We start from the raw sequence: 13,561 nt of genomic DNA on the forward strand, positions 1-13,561 counted from the left end.
ATTTATTTAGGATAAGATATCTCTACGACCTCAGCCACAGCCTCCGCTTCCGCAGCTCTCTCACACATTCTCCCCGGCGCTCGCCTTGGAACGCTGGTAGCGGTGACATTCTAAGTGATGTCACCGCGAGCAGCTCCATTACACGCAGAGCCGCCGGGGGGCAAATCAGGTGGGAGATACCACACATCCCCCTCCCCTGCGGAAAGAAAACATAGAACAATGCAAGAACAACAGAAAAGCAAAGAGGACATAATACATACTGGTGGAAATCTCTGGAGGGTCTGGTCACTATCCTGCTAGAAAGAACGGCTCATGGATTGCAGAATAGCAGGGGCTACATCATGATATATTGATCGAAATGCCTGGGGGGTCTGGTCACTCTCCTGCTAGACCTACCACCTGGGTGGGGGAATGACAACAGCTTCTTGGTGTTGGGACCTTGGTTCTGCCTAGCATCACCCTCACCCTCCCTTTCACTCCTGGAGTCATGCCCTGGTGGGTGGAATCTCACTACTCTCCCTAGGTTCCAGATCTTTCCCTCTTGAGTCTTGACGGCATTCTTGAATAGTTTCGTCATTTTGGTAGGACTACTGTACCCTGACCAATTTGCTCTTCCAGTGGGGGTTCTGATCTTGATGCTATCCCCTACTTTGAATTCGGCCTCCCGTGTGGCCTTGAGCTGGTCATATCTTTCTTTCCTTTTTCTCATGGCTTCCTCTTGTTTCTTCAAGCTTTCCGCTCCTTTGGAGCGGTCTGACCATCCCTTGTGCCACTCCATCCACCCTGGAGATAACTTGGTGTTGGGTATCCTTGCACGGAGCAGCTCGAACGGGGTGACCCCCGTCGTCTGGTGCGGCGTGAACCTGTATGCTTCTAGCCGCCTCCACGCCTCTTCTCTCCAGCTTATACCACTTGCTTTGGCTAGCTGGATGCTCTCCTTGAGGATTTTGTTAAATCGCTCGACCATGCCATTGGTTTCGGGGTGGTACAAGGCACACCGCTTGTGTTTGATGCCTCTCTTCACAAGGAAGTCTTCCATTTCTTTCGAACATAGTTGCACCCCATTATCCGTGAGAATGTTGCTGGGTAGCCCTTCCCTGATGAACACCTCTTCCAGGAACCCAATGACTGTCCTGGTCGTGACTTCATTCACAAACTTCATCTCCGGCCACCTAGAATACAAATCCGTGAGCACCAGGATGTAAGGAGATCGCAGTTCTCCAGACAATGGGCCCACGATGTCTAGCGCCAACTCTTCCCAGGGTCCTGACGGTGGCGGCCTGCATACCATTGGGGGCGTCAGTTGCTTCAGGGCTTTGTCACTGTTGCTGCACGGAATGCAGTCCCTAATTCTCCTTTCAGTGGCAAGGTCCATGTTCGGCCACCAGTAGCTCTCCCTGAGTCTTTGTTTAGTCTTGGTGATGCCCAGATGCCCTTCGTGAGCTATCTCGACCAAGTTGTCTCTCACCGATGCAGGTGGTACAAGCCTCGTCCCCCCGAACAGGCATTCGTCCACTATGGACAACTCATCTTTGACAGCCCAGTATGGCCGCAGGTTTTCTTCCCGTTTATCTTCGTTCTTTCACCTGTCTTTTATTCTTTTGCACACCTCCTCCAGAATCTCGTCTTCTTCCAAAGCCTTTCTCCATGTTTCCTCACCCAACGCTCTCTGGAAGGTGCAGACATTCTCTATCTGAAGTTCATCCTCCTCTTCATCCATCTTCTTTTGCTTCTCCCTCGCCTCATTTTCACTGACGAGTCTCGACAGGCAGTCTGCTGCTAGATTTCGCGTTCCCGGAACGTACTCGACGCCGAAAGTGTATTCTTGGAGGCTGACCACCCACCGCCTTATCCTGCTGGAGATGGCATCCAGACCTTTCTTGCTGAACACTTCCACTAACGGCTTGTGGTCAGTGCGAAGAGTGAACTGAGTTCCCCACAGGAAGTCTCTGAACTTCAACTTCCCCACCGCCCAGGATACTGCTAGGGCCTCTTTTTCTATTACCGAGTAGTTGTTCTCGGACTTCTGGAGTGACCTTGAGGCAAACGCTATGGTTTCTTCTCCGTCTTTGCCTACTTGGGTGAGGACTGCTCCCAACCCCTTGGCACTTGCATCGGTGGTAACTACCGTCGCCCGGTTGGGTATGTATGACTTCAAGCTGGGGGCCTCTGCAAGTGCCCTCCTTACGTCTTCGAACTCCCTCTGGCACTCCTGACTCCAGTTGAACTCAGTCTCTTTCTTCAACAGCAGCCTGATGGCGTAGGTCCTTCCTGCCAGGTTCCTTATGAATTTCCCGTAGAACTCCAACATCCCCATGAACGACTTGATATCTTCCTTGCTCGTGATAGGTGCCAAATTTACTATGGTGTTTTGTAGTTCGGCCTTGGGACATATTCCTTCTGTCGTCACCCTGTGCCCCAGGAAATCTAACTCTGCACAGCCAAACACACACTTATCTTTTTTCACTGTAAGTCCTTGTGACTGGAACCTTCCTAGCACGCATCTCAGTCTCTCATCATGCTCTTTTTGGTTCTTAGCAAATATAAGCACGTCATCCTGGTAACACATGACGCCTGGGATGCCTTTCAAGATGTTGCCCATGAGTCTCTGGAAAACGGCGGCCACCGAGACCAGCCTGAAAGGCATCCTTTTGAACTTGTATGCGCCCATCGGTGTCACAAATGCTGTGAGTTCCTGTGACTCTTCGTGTAGTTCAATCTGGAAATAGGCCGAGGTGAGATCGAGAGTGGAAAACACCTTTGCTCCCTCTAGCATGCTCATCATTTGGGTGATGTTCGGTAGAGGGTATCGGTCGACCACAACCTCCTTGTTCAACGCCCTTAGGTCGATGCAGAGCCGGACCGACCCATCCTTCTTCTTTGCGGCCACGATGGGTGCCAACCATTCCGTCGCTTCCACCGGTTCGATGACTCCAGCCTTGCACAATTTCCTCTAGTTCAGATTTCACCTCTTCTTGGATGGCAATAGGGAGTTTTCTGACTTTAGCCACCACTGGCTTAGCGTTCTCTCTCAATTTTATCTTGTGACAGTAGTTTTTTAGGCATCCTAGTTCCTCTCTGAACACTCCTTTGAACTCTGTCACAATGTCTGTCTTGTTTTCTTGTATTTCCTGAATCAAGATCTGGGGATTACTGTTGGGATTAAGATAGACTCCTAACTCCTTTTGTGCTTGCCACCCCAAGATGTTGTCCCCCACCGTGGACACATACACTTTGGACACAGTTGTCCTGTTACTGTATTCAATTTTCCCTAAGAAAAAACCTTTCATAGAGATGGGGCGACCAGCATACCCCCAGGCCTCAAATCCATTTTTCTTAAGACTATCTTTCCCTTGGACACTCGAGAGAACTCTTTTGCATTGATAATAGTTATCCTAGAACAGGAATCGAACAATGCTTCCAGACCAACTCCCCCTACCTTTATGGTGTCTTTAGGGCTGTTGACCTGACCTTCATCAACCTGCACCACTATTTCTTCGCACATGGTGTCGTTGGGGCTTTGAACCTGCAATTCTTTGACCTGCACCACAAATTCGTCGCACACTACATTCGTCCTATCTCTACTCTGTCTACTAACCCCTTGCCCACTCTTACAGTATTGCTTGAAGTGACCTTTTTTACCGCACTTGTTACATGTAAATCTGAGGGCGGGGCACTCTTTGTCGTTGGCTAGGTGTCCCTGCTTGCCACACCTATAGCAGGTGCCCTTGAACGATCCCCCCAATTTGCTCTCCTTCTGTTCTCTACCCGCTACCTTCTGGCCCTTGATCACGGACACTGCCTCACATTCGGTCACCACTTCACTGACATTGGTCTTGTCATCGCTTCTCTTCTCACCAGAGTCTTGCTTTATCTCTTTGACACACTGTAACATGTGTTCCACCTGTTTGGCTATGATAAGAACCTCCCTCAACGGTGGGTCATCCTTAAGCCATAACTCTTCACGCACACGCTCCATCCTGCAAGCCAACACAAATTGGTCCCTAATTCTTTCCTCACTCGCCTCACCGAACTTGCAAGTGGCTGCTAATTTCCTCAACTCAGAAACAAAATCTTCAATGGATTCTCCTTCCTTCTGTGCTATTTTCCCAAAGTGGTACCTCTCCATGATTGTGCTTGTCTTGGGAAGGTAGTGCAAATCTAATTTCTTTAGACTTACTTCAAACTCATTCAGACCCCTTGCTTCCTGCGCCCCTAAGTCTGGGAGGTGATCTAAAACCTCCTCTCCTTCCGCGCCTAGGTAATAAGCTAACAATGCTACCTTCCTTTCTAAACCAAGGTTAGGCCCACATACAGTAGCGTAATTCAAAAACACATTTTTCCATTGGATAGTGGGATCCCCTGGGTTGGTTAGGAAAAAGGGTGGAGGAGTCACACTTTGCATGGTTATACGTCACAAAGCGATTTAGCAGATCAACAACTCAGCTGAAAATGTACCAGTTCTGCCAGACAAATATAAACGTAGGGGAGAGTACTATTTTCCTGCACAAATGTAGCAAATACGCCTAAACTACATCCGTGTAAACTTCTACCTCTAGCATGAGTTTTCAAACAACCCTCCAGTAGGAACAATTGGAGTGTGCCCCTGTTGCATGGGCTTCAAGATTTATATGCTACGGGTAGGTTCAATGATACATGGATGACGCAGTCCACCTACAACCTGCAGAGGAGATACTTAAGAAAACTCCTGGGTTTTTCTGCACAGCCCACACTCCCTGGAGCTGCTGACTCCAATAGCGCGTGGCCTCCGCCCTTTAAAATGTCATTACAAAGTTCTTTTTTTTTTCTTACTGCCAGCACAATTCCTTTTGAACCGCTTCAGTGATGATAGAAAGCCTCCTTCTTCACGTGCCCCTCAATGCGTTAAAACCAGCACACAGTTTAGGACGAGTTGCGGTTAATGCCTCCAAATACTGGCAATGCTCATGTTACTATGTGACAGTGCATGCGTCCCGCTCCAATCGCTCCGACTTCGCTTCGCAGGGAATGTTATATATTAAACGCCCTCCGAGGTGACAGAAGAGCTGCCTTAATCACACGCACCTCGCTGCGTTACCTTTAAATAGCAGAGCCTTTCTTTTCATTCCCCGGTTTCACACTTGATCGGCAAAGTCACTGAAATGGGGAATGCTTCCCGCAAGTGCCTCACAACAACAGGCGCTGCCAGGTGGGGTGAGGCCAGTCCACCTTACAGATCAAGTGATCTATACTGACTGTAAGGGCACTCGGATTATTCAGGTGACTGTCAGCACTTGTTTTATATTTCCTTGTGTCACCTTTTTTCACTTCACTCATTATTATTTTCACGCTGTGCAGTAGCTCTAATTGTTTAGTTTTGGTCCTGATGAATGCAAGGACGTAATAGTCCCCAAATTGCAGAAACATGTCGACCACCCCTACCTCAGGCAGTCTACATAATCAGACTGCTTAAGGCCGCACATATTTTTAATCTTGGTGTATAAGGCACGCATAGAATAAATATTATCTTGTGCCTTTTCTAAACCAATTTTAACACACTCTTTTGTCTTGGTTTCTTTTCTCACTCACTTTTTCTTGCACTGCACACCCCAGTCCCATATTTTTGTCCACTCGGTATCATCGAGTGGTAGACCACACTGTTAGTGTCCATAGCCTCTGAGGGACCCCCTTACCACGGGTTGACCTCTGTTTGTGGCACTGATTTTTCTCAGACGGGTTGTTCGGACAAAATCCCAAATGATGAAGGGCGGATCCGAATGGTGACTGATGGGTAATTTCCTCATCCTTTGAGAAATTCCTGCGTTGCATTGATTTAGTGGTGCGGGTGACTTGGGTAATTTCTTTACATTCATGGGCGCTTTTTCTTGAGACCCTCTGGTACCTAGTGTTGTTAATAAGTTCTCTGGGGATTGTATCCAGAACGTGGTCTATAAACCTCCCCTAGGTCCTCCTCCACCGTAGTGTTTTTGTTGATCCTAGGATGACACCAGGGATGCTTTGATCTTTTATATTTGTCTATGTCAGAAATAAAATGCTTAGTTATGCTACCACATGGATTAGGAAGTAGGAGCTTCTGACTGTAAGATGTTAATGTACCCAGTGCTAATACATTTATAGCTCTTTTAATTGGTTTTATGTATTTAGCAATTTCCATTTCTACCCAGTGTTTAATCTGTAAAACATAAGTGCAGATGGCTAAAACCGTTCTTAGGGAGCTGCCACCCACCTTCCTCACATGCACCGCCCGCTGCCTTGCTGGTATCGCCCATTCACCTACTGGCGCCAGCCCTTCCGGCACTCACCACACCTACTACCTGCAACCACAATACAAAGCGAGCAAACCTGCCTGCCACAAAGGAGGCCTAGGGAGAGTCCACCACTGAGAAAACGTTTTGTTTTTAAAGAAGTAAAATACGGCATTTTGTCGCCCATTGGCTGCCATGGAGAAGTGTGGCCCAATGGTTAGAGCGACAGACCCGGTTGCAGAGGTCTAGCCTGGGTACAGGGTTCAATTCCCCGCCTCGGCGGGTCTAGCGCTCAAAATTCTACGGATCTGATAACTCTTGCTTCGGTGCCTATTCCAATCATGGAGTCCCACTCTGCAACTCTGGGCAATAGCTTTCTTAATCTCCACAACGGCCCCCACAACGCTAAGGATGCCTGGCCTCCACCTTCGGGGTGCCCAGGAGTGGACGCCTAACAGGGAAAGCCAGGATGGGTTTCACAGCGGTTTTCGTACAAGCGCCTTGAGACCCTTGCGGGTGAGTAGTCCGCTATACAATTATCAATTTACAAGGAGGGATGGGCTGATCCCCTTGCTGCTCAGCATATCTCCCCAACAAAAAGATACATTCTCTCCTTTCTGTCACAATCATGAGATGCAATTAGCACCACATTTAGAAAAGTCCTTGTATCACTCCTTGTGCTATCACAACATGCTGCTCACTCCTTTCTTGAGAGTGCACCTTACGTGTGCCACAGACTCAGTTCACAATATCCCCTCCGCAGGAGTCATATGTTGAATGAATTAAAAAATTACATAACATTCAGAAAAACAATCCTGTCTCAAAGTGACCCTGCCCCTACTTAAAGCCCTGAATGCAGTGGTATTATTTCACAATCTCGTCTGTAAAATAGCAAGCATTGGCAAAGCCAATCGGTCTCAGGAATGCCCGAGCTCTTGGCGTTGTCAGTGTGATTGTCTTTTAGTCGTATTTTGTCCACTAACTGATATTACTGTGACAGTGTTAGTGTGTTAATTGTAGTGTGACAGCACCCATTAGCAAAACAAAGGAAAACATGAGTGCAAAGTGAGAAAAGAAGAATTGGCAAAATACAAGAAAGTTAACCATAGATAATAAATCTTTACAATTTAGGGGCATATTATCAAGGAGATACAATAATTATTGCAAATCACGCTTAGCGCGTTTTACTTTATCACTGGATTACATCACCGTGTTAGCGACATATTATCAACATTTTGCTAACAGGCGATGTAATTCCAGCGATAAAGGCTAATTATCAGGATTAGCGAGCGAAATCCAGTGATGATTTCACAGCACTAAGGAGAAGTTTGCTAATAGGGGAGTGTGGACCTAACCTGGCAATCCACCTCCCATTATCAGAATGCCTAAGTCAATTAAAAAGCAGGCGTTACATTCCTGTGATAACCGGGATTAGCGTCGTTATTTTTATCGCTTCGTGGGTCTGCTGCATGGCTTGTAAGTATCGCAAATTCATGTTAGCGAGGATTCCTATGTTGTGCTCAGGAACGCCTACTTTGCATGTCATTAGCGATATTGATCGCTGACTTGCAAAGTCGCAAGAAAACACGCGCTAACGCTTGTTAGCGTGTCCTTGTGAATAGAATGATAAAAAAATCGCTGCTTTTTCGGCGCTATGTGCCGAAAAAGCAGCGCTGTTTCCCTTGATAATATGCCCCTTTGTTTGACCTGCTGGGCAAGTTTTTGCCTGTCACACACCTGCTGTTTGCACAGCACTAAAAGTAAAAAAGAACAAAATAGTACCTCAATCAGGTATGGATTGGTGCAAGACCTGGGTTCAGGGAAAGTAAGACAGGGGCATGCTTGGAGAGTGCGGCCTCCATGATCCAGGATTCCCGAGTGATGGCCACCACCCAATGGGAATCCAGAAAGTAGTCCAGTCTAGATTAGGTGCCATGTACAGGCAATAAGAAGGCATTCTCCCAGTCTGCCCGGTGGTAGAGATGCCAGTGGTCCACCTAGCAGTGGTCAGAAAAAACGTCCCCTAGGAGGGCCCTGTCCGTGTTATTGCCAACGTCCAGTGGGCTGGTTAGGTCCAACACTGCGTCCTGCACTATGTTCCAGTCACCCCCGATTAAGTATTGGGAGGCCCCAGTTTCTGTGAAGAGGCGCTTGAGCTGGAGGAAAAAAAGACGCTTAGGGCCCGTAGGGACGTACACTGACCCTACGCAGAGTGTCTGCGCCCCAAACGTCAGCTTGGCAAAAACCTAACGCCCATCTGAGTTGGACCAGGACTTGATGACTGTAACGGGCAGTGACCAGCAGAAGAGAACCCCAACTCCACATTTTTGGAGGGGCCAGAGCCTTTCTCTGCCTTCGCTCGGCAGCTGCTGTGGACCACTCTTCCCATCCAATCCCGGCGCAGCTTCTCGGATTCTAGGCTAGAGTGGTATGCCTCTCTTAAAAGGGCCATGTCTGCCCATTTTGATTGCAAGTAGTACAGCGACTTCTTGCGCTTTATGTAGTGTGTTAGTCTGTTGACATTACAAGAGATGGCGCGCAAGGGGGAGGCTGCAGGCGCTGTTGCAGTCATTAGGATAGATTGTGGGACTGGCCGTAACAAAAACAACTATGACCCTAAGGGAAAGGGCGGGGAGGAGAAGGATAGCCTGTACAGGGGGTTGGGTAGGGGGTGAGGCCGTGAGGCGGGAGAAAGACAGAAGAAGAAAAGAGAAAGAAGAGGGGGGAGTTTGAAGGAGGAGGAAGCGGTAGCATTAGTACGCAGACCCCTCGATCACAGCATGGGATGGGGTGCTAAATGCAGAGGGGGTAAAAAGGACGAAAGAACAGTGGGAAAAAAGAGAATAAACTAACCAGTACCCAGCCAAAGGCCAGCGCGCCAGCGGGGGCCCCACAGGGAGAGGCAGGGTAGTGTTTATTTGATGCAGGCCCCCATGTGCCTCCTGGAAAGGGGATTTCAAGTCTCTCACTGGGGTCCGTGTGAAGTGTGAGACTGCACCGTGGGTCCCAATGGGCCTTGGCGGGTCCCTCCGGCCCTTCTCACAATGGTAGCCATAGCCAAACCCCTTTCATGCTGCACGGCCTGGCCCAAACAGCTTTTATGGAGCTGGGGTAGACTGCACCAGTCAGAAGATTTGGGCAAATGGGCCCGCGTGCCTGTGGATCATGTGGAAGGGTTCAGGCTATGGACTGGAGAGCCTGTAGGCAGGGAGCATCCCTGAGTGAGGCGCTGGGAGGTGCCGCCATCACACACTTGAGGGCGGAGCTTCACTCTTTCGTGCAGGCCTGCCTCCGCAGCTTCGGCCCAAGAAGTCAGACCGTCTGCTAGTGTAGGAACGGCAGTGAAAATGAGCCCTGCAGCCAAAGCACCAGTAGAGGAGGAGGCAGCATTTGCTCGTTTTGTTGAGCCCCCGAGACTTCAGATGGTCTAACACTCCCCTGCAGTGCCCGCTGACGCACAGAGCTCTATAATCAAGCACCCATCTTCGTTTGTGGCCAGGTCACGCCCCTCGTGCCCACATTTTACGATAATAATAGAGGAACTGTGTGATATACTTCAGTTATTTGCCCCTCATTTGTGTGGCATCATTAATTAGCCTGGCTGCATTTTCCCCCACAGTGCAGCAAAGAAAGACCCTGTTATCTGTAGATTTTAGAGTAACTTGAATAGATACTCAGGGGTTTGAGTTGGTATGTATGAATTTATTACTTAATAATATTCAATGTATGACTTCTCAGAACATTTCATCAAAAAAATTGAATCCATATAGCCTAAAAATACATAAATAGACACACATAAAATGATGGCAACAATGAATTATAGTGTTAGACAACACACGTGGCCTTTCCCCGCCTGATCCCTCCCCCCCTACTCCGTCATTATCTGTCCTTTTACTCAATACCAGGTCAGCGGTCAAGCACCATCACGAGCTGTTTGTCTTACTCGACACTGAGAAGCCTGACTTACTGCTCTTGACCGAGACCTGGTTCTGTGATTCTTCCCTCCCCGTTCTCTTGGCTACCCTCCCCCCTTCCTACGTTGCCTTACGTGCCGATCGCCCGGCGGGCAGGGTTGGCGGTGGTGTGGCGTTAATCGCTCGATCTGAACTGAACTTTCAAACTCTTCCTTCTCCCCCATTCCCCCCACTGAGTTCCTTGTAGTCCGTTCCCTCTTCTTCTCCCCCCCAATTACTTGTCTTCTAATGTATCGCCCACCCCAGTCTTCGTCTCTGTTCTTACCGGCATTTCAAGACCTGCTGGCCAACCTGGTGGTCAACTACGCTTCGGTCTTGGTGCTAGGGGATTTTAACTATTGGCCCTCTGACCCTTCTGAGTGCACTGCTTCGAAAGAGTTCACAGAATCCCTTCTTTCTCTGAACTTTGTCCCGCACATAACTGTCCCCACTCATTCTCACGGCCACATACTTGACCAGGTCTGGTCCCTCAACCTTCCAGTTTCCTCGGTGACTGTATCTCCTTGTCCCTGGTCCGACCATGCCCTCATCTCTTTCTCCATCTCTCTCAACCCTGTATCCAAAGCCCAACACGCCAAAAATACCTGGGCACGGAATTGGAACAGAGTTGATTTTCCTTCCTTGTCCTCCCTGCTTCGGAACTCCACTCCGACCCTTTCTGGTCTCTCATCCGACTCCCAAGCCAACGCTATTAATACCTGGCTGGCTGGAGGTTGTGACTCAGTGGCTCCCCTGCGTCGCATTTCCATCCGGCGACCCAAGGACTCCAACAGATGGTGCAACGACCACCTAAAAAAGCTAAAACTGACCGTCCGACAGGCAGAGAGGCAGTGGAGAAAAAATTATTGCCCCTCACTAAAAATCCTCTATCTTACATCACTTGCTGAATACAAAACTGCAATCCTCTCCGCCAAAACCACCTATTTTTCAACAAAAATTATGTCAGCCGAAAACAAACCCAGGGAAATCTTCGGTATAGTGAAGGACCTGGCCTATTCCGACAGAGCTTCACCCCAAATCCCTCCATCCCAGTCATTATGCGATCAACTTAACACTTACTTCCTGGATAAAATCGTCACCATCAAGGCCAACATCCCCCCCCCCTCGTCCGCCTTTGTTGACCCCTCCCCTCCCACTGTTCAAAGTCATCTTACTTCCATTCCCCCCCTCACTGAGGCAATATTCCTGGAGATACTTCCCAAAGTAAAGTCGGGTTCTCTGGCAGACATCTGTCCGGCAGGTATCCTGCAACAAATCTACTCTTCTTGCCCAGAACCCCCCATTACTTTCCTCAACAGCTCTCTGGCGCAGGGAGTAGTGACCCCTGCGCTCAAATCAGCCACCATAGTGCCTATTTTAAAGAAACCTGGCGCTGATCCATCCAACTCAGCCAATTACCGCCCCATTTCCCTGCTGCCCTATTTGGGCAAGGTGCTGGAACGCCATGTCACCGCGGTACTCAGCGCCCACGTAGAGGTCAATGGGGGACTGGCCTCTCGCCAGGCCGGTTTCCGCCCCAGGCACTCGACCGAATCAGTTGTGGTTTCGGTCTTGGATAACCTCAGGAAGGGCATGGATAATAACAAATACCAGGCGCTGGTACTCCTCGATCTCTCCGCCGCCTTTGACACGGTGGACCATACCATCTTACTGTCCCGTGTCAAGGCGGCTGGAATTGAGGGTTCAGCTCTGATTTGGCTCTCCTCCTTCCTGAGGGACCGCACCCAGGCGGTCCGGCTAGGAGACTTCACAACCACCCCACTCCCTGTCACCTGTGGTGTCCCCCAGGGCTCCTCTCTTTCTCCCTTACTATTCAATCTTTATATCTTTCCTCTTATTTTCGCTCTTCAGCAGCTAGAGGTCACCGTGTACAATTATGTGGATGACCTCCAGCTCATCTTTGATCTATCCTCTTCTCCCCTCTCTGTCTCTAATTTTCAGTTCACCATGACATTCATCAGGGACTGGATGAACCACAACCAACTTAAATTGAACCCGGATAAAACCGAGTTGGTTCTCAACGGTGGTTCCTCCAGTCCCTGGAACTCTCTCTTCTGGCCCCCCACTCTTGGCCCCTCCCCCACTCCTTCAACCACGGTCAAAACACTGGGTGTTAAAATGAACAACCAGCTCACCCTCCATTCACAAATTAGCTCGGTAGTCTCCTCTTGCTTCCTCACCCTTCGAACCATCCGCACTGTCTCCCGTTTCTTTTCTCCCCAGGCACTTAAGCTGATCATGGCCGCACTGGTGATATCACGGCTGGACTATGCCAATGCCCTTTACAACGGCATCCCAGCATACAGCCTGCGAAGCTTCAGATGGTCCAGAACCAGGTGGCCCGGTTGGTCTATGGTCTTCCACGCTATCATCACTCCACACCCCTCCTCAGGGAGCTTCACTGGCTTCCTGTTAAGGAACGTTCCCTGTTCAAGATCGGCTGCATGGTCTTCCAGGCTCGTCAAGGCACTGCCCCCGCCTTCATTTCCTCGCTAATAAAAGATTACGTCCCCACCAGAGAGCTTTGTTCTTCCTCCAAGTCTCTCCTTCAAATCCTGCGTTTCAAACGGAAAAAGTGGGGTGGAACCACCTTTTCTACCTTAGCGCCCACCCTCTGGAATTCCCTCCCCGATCACCTTCGCTCTGCTACTCATTATCTTTCTTTCCGTAAAGACCTTAAAACGTTTCTTTTCAAACAGGCCTTCCCCGTGTAACTTCCCTTCTCCTCTACGACAGGTTTCTATTTCTTTGACTCAGTTGCCTAACTCTCTACTAGCGCCAAGAAACCGTACGGTGCACGCTGCGCTCTATAAATGTTTTAAATTGGAAATTGGATATATTTAAAGGTTTTTTGTGTCTGCGTTATCTGCAGAAGGATTTTCTCATTCAGAAATCCCCAAGTCCATTTGTATGTATATTTTTTGCACAATGATGTAATGATTACTGTATAATTTATGTTTAGTGTCCGACTGGTAAATCAGGGAATGCCCTGAGGAAGACCTTCCGTTTATGTCCCATTTTAACGAGGTCGAAACGCTTCGGCACATACAGTCAGTTATGGAGTGTAACACAAAAAAAAATACCCACTTACAAATGGAGTGAATGAAAATACCCCTCTACTTCATCAGTCAGTCAAAATCACTTTAATCGGTTATTCAAAACCATAAAAGTATGTCAAAATATTCATCACATAAAACCAAATATTACACTAATCCATCATAGGTAAAATATATATGTAAAATACATATTAAAAAAGGAATCAATTATACATTAAAAATGAAATGCCAGAGCTAACTAATATTGTAAAATACATATAATATAAAAAGACTCATTACCAAATTT

The 13,561-nt window shown here is 48.4% G+C and overlaps 1 protein-coding gene across 1 annotated transcript in view; it reads left to right on the forward strand.

The window, feature by feature from the left end:
• Positions 1-13,561, forward strand: part of AKR1A1 (aldo-keto reductase family 1 member A1) — a 556,422-nt gene that overhangs the window by 526,287 nt on the left and 16,574 nt on the right. The window lies entirely within an intron of this gene.

This window comes from Lissotriton vulgaris, chromosome 1_2, assembly GCF_964263255.1.
Source record: "Lissotriton vulgaris chromosome 1_2, aLisVul1.2, whole genome shotgun sequence".
In the NCBI taxonomy this organism is placed as follows: Eukaryota; Metazoa; Chordata; class Amphibia; order Caudata; family Salamandridae; genus Lissotriton; species Lissotriton vulgaris.